This window comes from Alexandromys fortis, unplaced genomic scaffold (assembly GCF_014885135.2).
Source record: "Alexandromys fortis isolate MF-2015 unplaced genomic scaffold, M_Fortis_MF-2015_v1.1 scaffold_6, whole genome shotgun sequence".
Taxonomy (NCBI): domain Eukaryota; kingdom Metazoa; phylum Chordata; class Mammalia; order Rodentia; family Cricetidae; genus Alexandromys; species Alexandromys fortis.
In genome coordinates, this window is record NW_026067902.1 from 9208899 (window position 1) to 9223157 (window position 14259).

General features: G+C 45.9%; 2 pseudogenes; one reads left to right on the top strand and one right to left on the bottom strand.

Annotated features, from left to right (window-relative positions):
• Window positions 1–578: 578 nt before the first annotated feature.
• On the top strand, window positions 579–3677 carry LOC126494867 (U3 small nucleolar RNA-associated protein 18 homolog; annotated as a pseudogene).
• A 1998-nt stretch (window positions 3678–5675) lies between these two features.
• On the bottom strand, window positions 5676–14051 carry LOC126494872 (golgin subfamily B member 1-like; annotated as a pseudogene).
• Between the last annotated feature and the right edge of the window lie 208 nt (window positions 14052–14259).

Consider the following 14259-nt stretch of genomic DNA (forward strand, 5'->3'; position numbering starts at 1 on the left):
CTGTTGAAATAAGAAGCGGCGGCGGGGCTGCGTCCCCAACACCCCGGCCGCTTGGCTAGCTCATGCCCGAAATAACAACACACAAACTGTATTCATTTAAGAACTGCTTGGCCCATGAACTCTAACGCTTACAGGCTAATTCTCACATATTAATTTAGCCCATTTCTAATCATCTGTGTAAGCACCCCAAGGTGCGCTTACCGGGAAGATTCTAGCCTATGTCCATCCTGGGTCTGAGGAGCTTCATTGCGTGCATCTGCCAGGGAGAGCAGAGCATGGCGTCTCTCCAGGAGCAGAGCAGAGTCTGACCTCACTTCCTCTTCCGCCCAGCATCCTATTCTGTTTATTCCACCCACCTATGTTCTAAGCTATGAGGCCAAGCAGTTGGTTTATTATAATTAACCAATTACCTTCCCCCATCAGGTTTCAGTTCTGTTTCCAGATTTTCTGTCATTTTTCTGCCACACTGTCCTCACAGCCCTTCTGAGTTTGAGTCAGTTCCTTAAGCTTAAAAGGGTGAAGTGTTTCTGTGTCTAGTATTTTGAAAAGTTTTTTCAGATCGTGGTATAGTTATAAAAATGACCAATGATCGCCGAGCCACATCCCTAACAGTTAAGAATGCTGTAGGACCACTCTGTGCCCTAAGTAAGACAGTTACATCTAAGATAGTAAGAGAATTCAGAAAAAGTCGGGGCGGTGGTGGTGGTAGCAAACATCTGTGATTCCAGCACTCAGGTGTAGCCTGGGCTCCAACACTGTTGTAAAGGTCTGGTCTGAGGGAGGAAAACAAAAACAACATTTGATGTGGGCTGGAGCAATCAAGAGAGGCTTACTGGGAGATTGATCTGGATGTGAATCTTGAGGGGCAAGCCTTAAAAACACCTCTTCATTCCCTAGAGCACTTACAATGAGGCTCTCACAGAACTGATGTCAAAAGGATAACTCCTGAGAAAGGAGGGTCAGAATGGCTAAAATCAAAAACACCAATGATAGCCTATGCTGGAGAGGTTGTGGAGAAAGGGGTACACTCATCCATTGCTGGTGGGAATGCAAACTTGTGCAAACACTTTGGAAATCAGTATGGCGGTTTCTCAGGAAATTGGGACTCAATCTACCTCAGGATTCAGCAATACCACTCTTGGGAATATACCCAAGAGATACCCAATCATACTACAAAAGCATTTGTTCAACTATGTTCATAGCAGCATTATTTGTAATAGCCAGAACCTGGAAACAACCTAGATGCCCCTCAAGGGAAGAATGGATAAAGAAAGTGTGGAATATATACACATTAGAGTACTACTCAGTGGTAAAAAATAATAACATTTTGAATTTTGCATGCTAATGGATGGAAATAGAAAACACTATCCTGAGTGAGATAACCCAGACCCAAAAAGATGAATATGGTATGTACTCACTCATTAGTGGACTCTAGCCCTAAACAAAGGACATTAAGCCTATAGTTCGCAAGCCTAGAGAAGCCAAATAACAAGGTGAACCCAAAGAAAAACACATATAGATCCTCCTGGAAATTGGAAGCAAACAAGATTGCCGGGAAAAAGTTGGGAGCATGGGGATGGGGCCTGACTGAGAAGCCATTGAGAAAGGCACTGGGACTTGTTTCTACTGCACATACATACTGGCTTTTTGCTACCCTAGTCTATTTGGATGCAAAGCTTCCTAAGCCTGGATGTGTGTGTGTGTGTGTGTGTGTGTGTGTGTGTGTGTGTGTGTGTGTGTAGGAAGGGCCTTGGACTTCCCACAGGGCAGGGTTCCCTGCCCTCTCTTAAGGAGGGAGGGGGACAGTGGAGGGAGAGTGGGGGAATGGGAGGGGAATGGGAGGAGGGGAGGAAGTGTAAATTTTTGAATGGAAAAAAAATATAGAGAAAGTTAGCTAGCTTGTTGGGAAACTGTGTGGAGCCTGAGCTCACTGATAGAAGTCTGACTCCACATGAATTTCTCCAAGAAGCAGGAACTGTGAACTTTGACATAATCCATGCTGTTAAATTCTGTGGCCCTGACATGCGCAGTGGTGCTCCTTGTCAACGTCTGCAGTTGTCCTCAGACCTGGAGATGCCGTTAAGAACGCTGGAGCCGGACAAAACCAGAGCGGAGAGCCAGTAAGATGCCAGGGTGGCAAGCCAGACTCGTGAGCGGCGGCACGCTCCCCAAAAGCCGCCGGTTCCTCCCAACAGGCACGGCAGGCCTGGCAGTAGAGGGCGGCCACTAGTGCGGTCCCCGTGGCGGCAGAGGAGGAGGAGCCGGCTTTGGAAGCCGAACCGCCTGGTGCTGCAGGACGACGAGCTGGCCGCTAAGCGGCGTCTGGAACAGTTTAGCTGGTCTTCAAGCGACGTCAAGGACAACGAGGTTGTGCTCTTGTTGCTGAGGCTGTGGAGCTCGCGGGGCCAACGACAAGGAAGCTCGGATGACTCTGAAGTGGAAGATGAAGCAAAAGATAATATTTCTCCTCAGAAGAAGCCAGTTTGGGTGGATGAAGATGATGAAGATGAGGAAATAGTTGACACGATGAACAATTGGTTTCGGAAAGATATAATGAAAAATGCCAGCGAAAGTAAACTCAAAAGAAAAGCTTCAAAAGAGACTTAAAGAGGCATTCCAGCATGCCACGGGAGGAGTACCTGATTGGGCACAAGCGGAGAAAATCTGCAGATGTTGAAAGTGAAGAGGATGAAGATGATTTGTTGCAAAGGACTGGGAATTTCATATCCGCATCCACTTCTCTTCCTAGAGGAATTCTGAAGACGAAGAACTGCCGTTCTGCCAGTGTTGAACGGCCTCCCACTGCTCGGATCTCATCAGTGCGGTCCATCCTGGCGCACAGGTGGTGATGCTCTCTGGGGTAGGTAATGCTATCTCGCTATTTCAGGGAGATGGCAAAGCAAACCCGAAAATCCAGAGCATCTATTTGGGAAAGGTTCCAATCTTTAAGGCTCGTTTCAGTGCTAATAGAGACGAGCTTTTAGCCACAAGTGTGCACAGCAAGGTTCTTTATGTCGATGATATACGAGCTGGAAAGTTAGTTCCTGTACACCAAGTGAGAGGTTTGAAAGAGAGAATAGTGAAGCGATCTGAAGTCTCTCCAGATGGGTCCTTCCTGCTCAGAAGCGGCCTTGCTGGGTTTTCTCCATTCGCTGTCAATGAAGACGAAAGAATTGATTGGCAGCATGTAGAGCAATGGAAGAACCGCAGCATCCACGTTCTCTTCTGATAGTGCGAGGATAGGTGCTCCTTCTGGGGATGTGAATTCGAGGATGTGCGTTAACAGATTCCCTGACGAAGGCAGTCTATAAGGAGCAAGCATTGCTGCATCAGAGAATGGGCTGTGTGTGGCTTGTGGCTCTAAGAGTGGAGTGGAAAACATAGACGGTCAAGATGCTTGCCTCCAACAAACCAACCCAAAGCCAATAAAGGGCATAATGAACCTGGTCACGGGTGTCACTTCCTTGACCTTCAATCCCACTACAGAAATCTTCAAGAAAAATGAAAGAAGCTGTCAGATTGGTTCATCTTACTTCCTGTACAGCATTTCCTAACTTTCCGGTTTTAAAAAGGAGTTGCTCTTTCTCGTGTTCAAACCGTGGATTTTCCCCCCAGAGGTGGGGAATGAGCGAGGCAAGGCCCTGCTGTATAGGTTGCACCATTACTCAGATTTCTAAAGATGTTTTTCTGAAATCCAGTTGAACCCACCTCAATCCATCTTCCCAGAAATCTCCCAGTGTGTGATGATATATGGATAATGACTTCTGGGATCCATGCTTAAAATTAGCAGCAATGTCTTAATATATAAATTTTATTTGAAAGAAAAAAAAAAAGATTTGTGGCCCTTCCCTTCTCTTCTCTCCTCAAGTCAGACATGCTCAGGTGACTTGTTTGAGCCAATGAAACAGACCCATTCTGAGGCAAGGGCCACTGAGAGTTTGGGGGCCTTTACTGGCTGCTTTACAAATAATTCCCCAGGGGCACTCCTCTGGCAGCTTGGGGTCCTCAGTGACAAAGACGCTGCAAAGAAGTCCCAAGATAATCCTAAGAATTTGTTATTGACTCTGACCCAGGCTCTTCTGACCTTGGTGGGCTGTGGAATTGTGACCTGATTGGCTAAGAGATAATGAACCCAGAAAGGGTACCAGTCTAGTCTTAGACTGAAGAGAGCATTTCTATAGAAGAACAGAGAGTTCCTGCAGGAGGACAGAGAGTTTCTGCAGAAGAACAGAGGTTTTTGCAGGAGAACAGAACTTTTCTGCAGGAGAACAGAGCGTTTCTGCAGGAGAACAGAGTGTTTCTGCAGGAGGACACAGAGTTCCTGCAGGAGGACACAGAGTTTCTGCAGGAAAACAGAGTTTCTGCAGGAGAACAGGGAGTTCCTGCAGGAGAACAGACAGCTCCTAAGGTCCCTTCCAAATGGACACTAGACTCTGGACATTTCATTTGTTCTGTTAAAGCTGTTTTAAAGTAGAGAAAATGTAGAAAGGGGAAATCTTCTAGCTAACCTGGAATTCTAATCCAATATCAGAATTAGAGTATCAGAGCAGACATTCTAACACATCATATGGCTATGCAGTTCTCTGGAGAAACTACAGGACTTTAGAGATGAGACCAAGAAAACTCATTTCTCGATATCCCCCGTTTGTCCCTTGAGTGGAGTGTAACATGCAGGAATAGCTTTGAAACCAAAGGAGAGTGCGTTCTCAATGGCCAATCTTTGGTCTCGCTCTTCTTCTAGCAGCTTCTCTAACTCACTCACTTCTTGTTTCGTGCTGCAGAGCTGCTGCTGGACTTCAGACAATCTGGAGGGTAAAAGGCAGGCAAAGGGCATCACTGGATGTAGGACACAATCTCAAATACATCGTCACAAGGCATTTCCCCAAACAGGAAAACCAAACTAACATAGACGTACAGCTACAGCACAATTACAGCAGAAAATACCTATGGGAAGATGCGAGCCCATCGGAGCAGCTGTAACTCCAGCGTTTGTAGTGCTGCATGTGTGCACTTGTGTTACAAGCACTGTTCACTTCTTGCACAACATCTGTCAGGTACTGTTGCATTCAATCTTTACATCACTCTGTGACGCTGGTCAGATACTAGGACTCACTAAGAGCATATGGCAAACTCTACTTCACCAAACTTATGACCCAATTTCGTTAAAATAACATACACTGGCCATACACAACAATAGGTTTCATTATGATCTTTCCATACAGGTAGATAAGATCTTTTTTTTATCACATTCACCCATTACCCTCTCTTGTCTATCACCCAATTTCTTTGCACACAGTGTATGATGGAGGGTGAATCCTGCTCTTATACCTTGGCTGTGGCTCCCCTGTGGCCTCTGGATCTCTTTTTCTCCTTCCATTTATTTCCTGGGATGCTCCTGGAATATGTATATTTGGTTGTCCCTAGAAAAAACAACAGTGGAGCAGTTGTGATGGAAGCTCTTCAGACACCTTCTGTGTGTGCAAACTGAGAGCCTTCCACTGTGTAGGGAAGCCAAGTCTGACAACAGCGACAGCATGTCTGTTTCTCTCAAAACCAGAAACATCTGGGGAATGTGCAGTAATTATGGTGATTTTTTACACACAGATACTACAAAGAGGAACAGTCATCCTTTTCTATGGGAATAGAAATCAATTTTAAGAATGGCTCAAAACTTCTCAAACACAGATCTGAAATACACACTTACTAATCGATCTCTGCCTTTCTGGAGTGAAGACATGGCTGGCTGTTTTCAAGCTCGCAGTAGTGGTCAGGGGAAAGGCGCCTAGGGTTCCTTCTTCCTGCAAGGCTGCCTCTTGTCTCCTCAAGCTCTTAATCTGTGTAGACAAGCCTCCTTTCTCCCCTTGGAGGGCATCTGAGGACCATTGTAGGCTTTGCCTAGCTTCTTCCGACCCCTTCAGCTTCTCTTCTAGTTTTTCATATTCATTTTTCAGCTCCTTATTTTGCTGTAGCTGAGCCTCAAGGAGTTGCTTTTGCTGACAGTTCTTTATGGCTATCACTTCGTTCAGGTCTTGCCTGTACTGGATCAGGTCGGCATCCAGCTTGGCATTCTTGGAATTGAGATCATCCATGTTATTCTTTTTTAAAAATGCTGCAAGATCCCCGCGGCAGTAGGCAGCAGAAATGCTGTAGGTCCCAAATGGTGGTAGCAGGCCATGTGGCGGCAGACAGCAGGCCCTGGGAGCAGCCAGTCCCCGGCGCTGCTGGTCTCAGAGCAGTGGTGGCGGGCCATGTGGCAGCAGGCAGTGGGCCCCAGGCAGAGATGGCTGCTGGTGCCTGAGCAATGACTGGTCCCAGGCAGGGAGACACATGGCGTGAGGGCACAAGACAGAAACATGGATAAATATAACATGCAGCAGGGTGAGGTTGAATGTTTATTCAGGGAGTTATGGAGGAGGAAGGGGGGACAGAGAGAGAGAGAGAAGAGGATAAAGAGAGAAGGGGGAAGCAGAGATGTGGGGAGAGAGGCAGAAGCGAAGCTGCCTCTCCGAGAGGAAGATGGAAAAGGAGAGCGAGCTCCAGCAGGAAGCTGAAGATCAGCCTGCCTCATCGGATGGGGGAGGGAGTGGGTGTGGCTTGTCTCTGAAAGGGACCAAAACCATAACAATCCGTATGATTTCTCAGCCCTCGAATTTCTTCCTTCAGTTTATTACTCTCAGCAGCAGCTTCTTGGATGAGTTGGTCTTTTTCTAAGATTATAGAGAGATGTCGATCTTCCAGCTGCTGGTAGTCACTTAGGATGCTGTCTAGGAATCCAGCTGAGCCCTCTGCTCGAGGTTCTCCTTCTTGATGTTTTCCAGTTTTCCATGAGCTGACTGGTTTTCTCAACAGCCTTCTTGTTTTCTTCTTCTAAGGCGACATTCTCTTCTTCCTCCTGGGACAACAGATTTTCTAGTTTTTTGATCTCTTTATTGTGTTGCTGCTGCAGTTCAGCAACAGCTGCCTGGATCGGCTCCTCCGTGCCAGGAAGCAGGCTTATAACCTTCTGTTCCTTTACATTGACTTCATCCTGCAGCCGACCGGTCAGCTCTCTGGAGGCCCTTAGGTCAGTCTCCAGTTGTTCATATTTGAATTTACAATTCTGGATATCAGCTTCTTGCTGTTTTATAAGTTCTTCCAAATTTTCCTGATTGTTTTTACATTTTTTCCAATGCTTCATTTAAGTCAGTTGACTGGTCTTTGAGACTCTTAAGTTCTGACTCCAACTTAGCTAATTTATTCATAGAATTGTGATACAGTTGCCGAGTCTCTTCTAATTGGGACATAAGCTCTTTGTTTTCCCCCTGTAGGGTATCACACACTTCCTGTTGATGTTGGAGCTCTGTCTGGGCCTTGGACTCCCAGATTTCCTTGTCATGTTCAAGTCTATGAGAAGCGGTTGGGGGAGAGAAGGAGAGAGAAAAAGGAGGAGAGAGCTAACTATATGACATACAGCTAATTGATCTACAATTCAGTCAACATTCATTATTGAAGGTTTTAATAGAGATCTTAGTTCTCTGCATCCACGATCCCCCACACAGAAAGATAGCATCCAGCAGAGATTTGAATCATGAAACTGCGATCAGTTTGAGACACTGAGAAGGAACTCAGCCCCAGCCCCACTGTTTCGTTCTGCCTTGCTCCAGACAAGTCAATGGTGGGCTTCTGTACAGCTGCAAGCCTGGCAAAAGCAGCAGTGAGGAAACAAAAGGGGAGGAGTCCTGAGGGCGGGGCACTGTCAGTTCCTGAACTGGAAAGGCGATTTAAGAGTGTGAGGATGATATTTCTAACTGGCATACAGGGTAGAGCTGATGCCAACTGTGGTGGAGAGGACAAGGCTACTTAGGACAGCAAAGAAGTCCTTTGGGAGTAAGCTGGTGGAAATCTCAACAGTAGGCAGGTTGTCAAGAATCCAGATATAAAAATGAAGAGAAACTTAGGTCATCTCAATAGAGATATGGGGGGGGGACATATCAGTGGTTTTATATTAATAATTTTATGCTAACACAAATTATAACAAGTCACAAAATTGACAAAAATGTCAGAAGGGAAAGAAGATATACATTCTAAGGGAATTTAAAACATAAATTGCTTCTGTAATTCTAATTAAAACAGCTTAAAGACTGCCTTCACAATTATCTCTGGAGGGAAAAAAGGCTTATGCTCATTTGGCATTTGGCGATACTGATCTTCAATTCATCTGCACCGGTGGTCATTTGCTGCAGCTGATCCTTTAGAACCATGCAATTCTCCTCTTTGAGTCTGATCTCTTCTTCTTCAGTTTGAATGGCATCACAGAACTTCCGCTCCCATTTCTTGTCCTCCTCTGTCACACTGTCACGGTCATCCTGGAGGGATGACATGCTCTTAGTAAAGGCTGCGAGCTGAGCCACAGTGCTGCCCAGGCTCTCCGGCAGCTGTTTCATTGCTTTGTCTTTCTGGGACAGGGTGACGTGGATCTCTGCAAGCGTGTCTTTCATGCGGACCTTTTCTCCACGCAAAGCATCCAGTTTCTCTTGCATGTTCTTCTTCTCGTCCAGGTGTGTTTCTTCCGCTTGCTCCAGTCTTCGCACCAGATCTTCATCTTTCCGTTTCATCTGGCTCTTGACGGCTTCTTTGTTTGACTGAAGTTCCTTTTTCAGATGGAGGTTGTCCGCTAGTACTCTCGCGGCTTCGCTTTTCGGGTCATCTAGCAGTACCTTGAAGCTAGATAGTTCCCCTTGGGCCTTTTCACGATGTTCAACTGCTTGCACCAGATTTCCTTTGGTCACGTCCAGATCCTTTTGGGATTCAGTCTGAACAAACTCTAAGGCCTTAACCGTCTTCTCCAGAGTGCTGATCCTCTCCTGGTACCTAATGCAGTCCCTCTGCAGCCGCTTCACCTTGAGCTGTTTTTCTTTCAGCAGCTCCTGGAGCTCCTGTGCATGGCTTTGATTTCCAGGTCCTTTCTGGACACCTTGTAGCTTCTCTAAATACTCCTTCCGTATTTCTGATTCCACCTTGGTTCTCTCCTTAATCAACTGCCGCTTTTCTTCTTCTAAGTCACTCATGCACTTTTTAAGGTTCTGCACCTCAGATTCTAGCCGCTCGTTTTTTATTTGAGCATCTGTAACATCCTTGTAATAATTCCCAATGCTTCCATTAAATTCTGCCAGTTGATTCATTAACCTTTCTTCTAAATAATCTTTTTCTTCTTCTGCCATCTCTTTCAGCTTGGTAACTCGGGAAAGTTCTTCTTGACTTTGCTGGTTTAACGTGTTTATTTTGGTGACTTCTTCCTCAGGTAGTTTTAGTTCGCCATCCTTTGCCGATATTTGACCCAGGAGGGCATTTTTCTCATTTTCTAGTGTCTGGCTAAGGTCCCTGTCACTCTGTTTCTCCATCTCTAACTCAGCAATTCTTCCCTTGAGTTGTTCAAGCTGCTGGAGGTGGTCATTGATGTCATCGTGGGAGCCCAAAGTCTCACTAGTGCCAGGCTTGGTGCTGTTTGCTGAAAGAAGACAGTCCGAATCTTCCAGTTTAACGCCCCCACTCTGAGTATCTAGCTCTGGCGATTTGCCTGCCAGAGCTTGTGTTTCTTCTTCAGTGATGACATCTGTTTGTTGATGGAATTTCTCAGTGGCCTCTAGGCTAGCTTGTTTCAGTGCACTCTCCTCTCCTTGGAGCTTCAGATCTTCTCTCAGAAGGTTTTTCTCTGCCATTAAAGCCTCAAACTCCTTAGAAAGGGCTTTATACTCTAATTGTACCCTTTCTAGTTCCTCCTTCAGGCTGGAATTCACAGAAAGAAGAGCATCCATGCTTTCCTTGGCTCCTCCTAGAGGCTGAGCCTCTGCTCTAAGCTGGTCGTTTTCTTCCTCCAGCTAAGGATCTTCTGTTGTTTAGATGTAGCAAATTTTCTCATCTTTTCTTTCCTCTTTTCTATTTCCTGTTGTGCATCCTGGAGCTGCTTTTCCATCTCCCTTTTGTCTGTCTCTGTGCTTTGTAACTTCCTGTGCATCCTTGCTTCTCTTGCCTCACACTTGTCAGCACGTGCTGGATCCTCTCTACTTCATAGCTCGCCTTCTCGTAGGACTGCAGAAGAACTTCATACTCCTTCTGAAGCTCCTTGTGCTTCTCTTGCCATTCGGTGCTCTCTGCAATGTTAGAGCATCATTCTCAAAGATTCAAGTTCCTTCATCAGTTTTTCCTTTTCTTCCATAGGCCCCTCCAGAGCTAGTTTCAGGCTTTCACAAGAGCCACGGAGGCTCTGGTTTTCAAGTAAAGACTTGTCCATTCCTACAATGAGTTTGTCTCTTTCTCCTGAAGAAGGGCTAACTTTCCCTTGAATTCATCGTTCTCTTTCTTTTGAACAGAAACCTGGCTTTCCACATCTGCGAGAGACTTGGTCAGGTGTGCCACAGCATGTCTAGCCAAAGACAACTCCTTTTGCAGATTCTTGTTTCAGTGCCTCCTTTTGGGAGATGAGAGCAGCCTGCAGTTTCCTCTGTATTTGCTGCTTTGTTTTAGCTTCTTCCTCGACCTCTACTGACTTCTGCTTCAGCTCACAAAGTTCCACCTGGAACTGCTTTAGGCTGTCCTCATGCTCCTAAGCCTGCATTTGCAGCTGTGTGTGCAGGGCCCTGATCAAATGCTCCTGCTCCGTCATCTCTGCCTGAACTTTGGTGAGGGTCTGTTCTCTCTCACTAAGCTGTCCAGACAGGTAGCTGACCTCTTCTTCCTTCTGTTGCATGTGCTTTTGCAGTCCATCTAGTTCAGGCTGTAAGGCTTTCAGATGTTTCAGGGCAGCAAGTTTGAGTTGGCTGCTTTTCAATTCCTGCTGCAGGCTTTCCGCGTGGGCCTCGGCTTCATGGGAGGCTGCCTTCAACTTCTGGATTTCTAAATTCTGTTTATGTATCTGCTCTAGTAACAGAAATTCTTCTTCTGATTTTTGGATCAGCTCACTTGTTGTAGAACTAATTTTCAATTCCAGCTCTTCTTTCTCAACCTCCATTTCTTTCAGCTGGGCCTTCATCTGGGCAACAGAAACGGTATAACATCCTCATGTTATACTTATGATTTATACATCTAATGCTTTATAAATTTTACCTCAAGAGAAAAAAGAATTGCTCAACTAGTGTGCCTCTACCACTAACAACTACTAACAAATCTGGGCCATAATACAGATTCTGAAATATTTGGGAATACATAAAACATTAAGATGATCTGGTTGACAGAGACAGACTAAAGGATAGTTACTAAAGCAAATACATACAATACAGTATTATGATACAATCTAGATTATAAAAACGTTCCTGCCTATATGAAGAGCGGAAAAGGTCTCAGTAAACACTTTATGTACTGTCCAAGGACCTTGTCTTAACAGCTCTGTCAGTGTAGGAGGGCATCACCTCACAACAGTGGTGGGCGACACACTCACTGCAGTTGTGTGCCAGCCTGGTCCACTGAGATCCAGACTCCCTTTGTTCTGACACTTATACTCACTAAGAGCCTTGGGGTGATTATAATCTAGTTTTCCACAGAGGCAGATGGAGAAGGAGAAAGGAATATATAGGCTATCCAGCCATTTGGCAAACAAACTTGTTTACTCTTAATGTATTTACTGGAAGTATTATGGTTTCTCTAATAGACTTGTAAGTTTGTTTAGACTGACTTGTGTACCCTAAACCTGAACAAATCTTCGTAAAAAAACAAAGCTGATCCCACACTGGGAGCACGAATGTGAAACAGGAATGATGGTTCACCCAAGAAACAGCTCTAAGGCACTGGAGTCGGACTGCTCCTGAGACGTGTGTGAGCACCACTCCCTCGCTGCTCCTTGTGGGGAAGCGGCTTTCATGCCTTTCGGGATTCCAGTCAAGTAGACCGGATATGGCAGGAGGACAAGGGCACAGGGAGGCCAAAGGCAGATAAGAGTAGCCCAGATTGGCAGCGTGGGTCCATACAGTCCAGCAAGACAAAGAAAGAATTATGGCCTTATCCGATTACTTCAACCCAGAAGAAAGCTGGCCAAGGAAAACCAAGCAGAGACCGTGCACGAAGCACAAGAACCACTCAAAGACAAACAAGAGGGGGCAGTGATGAGAAAGAAATTCTCCAGAAGAAAAGAGGAAAATGCAGAAAGACTCTAGCCTACAGCCGCGAAGGAAAAGAGCGATTAAGACAGAAAATGAAAGCCCGGGGAGGGACCGCACCTGCTTTACCGTACTGAGCGTTTGCCGAAAAGAATGAATAGATGGCACCATTCCTCTGGCCGCTTAAAGGTTTTCATGCCTGCTGCCCAACAACCTAAAGTAGAGACCAGCCCTCCCCGGCAGGGAGGGGGACGGCAGACAGTACCTGGTTTCTCTGTTCAGCCAGAGTCAGCTTCTGCTGCAGCAAGTCTACAGCCTGAGCACGGCCCAACAAGGCTTCTTCTGGATCCTCAAGTTTCTTTTGCGTTACCCTCAATTTCTGGAAAGAAACATTTGGACATAATTACAGATAAATAAGCACAATTATTTGCCCACCTTCCAAAGTGCCATGTGCACCTGTAAGGCTCCGCTTTCGAGTGTGGAAGAAAAGGGCTCATCCACCAGCAAGAGAATATCCAAAATGTCTTCTCCAGAGCGTGACAACAACCAAACCCAAATGCAAGCAAGGCCTTGAATCACAGAGCCTAATATACTTAAGATAAAAAGACACACACTCATGTTCAAAATTACATAGTTCCTGTCCTGTCCCTAAGGAGCAGAGGTAGCATGCATATCTTACCTACAAAAGAGAGCAATCTTTATAGGCAAAACCATTTCTCTTCTGTTTTCAATCACAGGGCAGGCACTTGAAAAATACCTATTGAATCAATATTCGCAATTCATAGTCTAGTTTTCAAAGTACTGCACTCTGAAATTCTACTTAGCAGTACATTCTGAAAGACTGCTTAGAACTTGGAACAGGTTTGCACTCCAGAACAAAGAGATGAGCGGCTGGGAAGATTGGCGCAATTGGCAAAGTACTCGTGAGGACTTGTGTTCAATCTCCAGAATCCACATAAAAAGAGCCAGGCCAGGTGAATCTCAGACTGAGGTGGTAGAAACAGGATTCCGGAGGCTTCTTGGCCAGCCAGCCAGCCTAGCCTCAGTGGTGACCTAGGCCAATGAGAGGCCTCGCCTCCGAGGGGGAAACTATCAAGGCCAATGGCTCCAGAGGAAGTAATGGCATCCAAAGTAACCACACACATGTGCATGTGTGCATGCATACCCGGGTGCATAAACATGCACTTGCACATACATGAACACACATATACAAACACAGATCAAAGTGTCACCAAAGTGCCTTTCCTTACATGGTTTTACATTCTAAGTACACGCAATGAAGTCAATTTTCAATGCACCTTAAAAAATACTGATTTAATAAAAGAATGTGCCTTCCCAATCACTTTTTACCTCTTTTTTTTTTTTTAAATACAAAACTGGGGGCTGGAGAGATGGCTCAGTGGTTAAGAGCACTGCCTGCTCTTCCAGAGGTCCTGAGTTCAATTCCCGGCAACCACATGGTGGCTCACAACCATCTGTAAAGAGGTCTGGTGTCCTCTTCTGGCCTGCAGACATGCACACAGAATATTGTATACATTAATAAATAAATAAATATTTGAAGTCTTGGATCAGGGCTAGAACATGAATGGTAGCAGTAAATCCGCAAATGAGAAGGAAACCAGCCCATTGCTGACTCCCACGTAAGTCCCCAAGAAGTTCCGACCTGATGAGATAAGGAAAAAGGGACAGTATGGACAAGACAGAAAATGATGTGCCACCAAAGACAGGACCCCAATAAGAAGCCAAGGAATACATGGGGGATGTGTGGAGCGCAGCAGGGAAGGGCAGGACTGGGAAAGTGGCTGTGAGGTCTGGATTAAACGTTAACCAAAACGAGCATCATTCCACGGAGGAGCGTGAGCAACACACCTGCTGCATCTCTGTCTCCACATCTGCCTGGGCTACTAACGGAAGCGGCTCATCTTCATGGAGGCGGACCTGGGTTTCAAAGCGGGCGTCTTTCTCTCGGACCATCTGCTGCATGGAACGCAACCGAAGACACACACCAGAGAAACTAGACAAGGCACACTCCAGAGTAGCTCACAGACAAGTCTCTCAGCCTAACCTCCAATGATGGGCACACAGCACTGACGGACAGCGCTTCTCTAAACCTCAGCTCTGAGGGACAAGGGTGAGAATGTCAGAAGAGCAAGAGGCCCAGCAGTAACTTCCAGACAAGAATGAAAGCCTA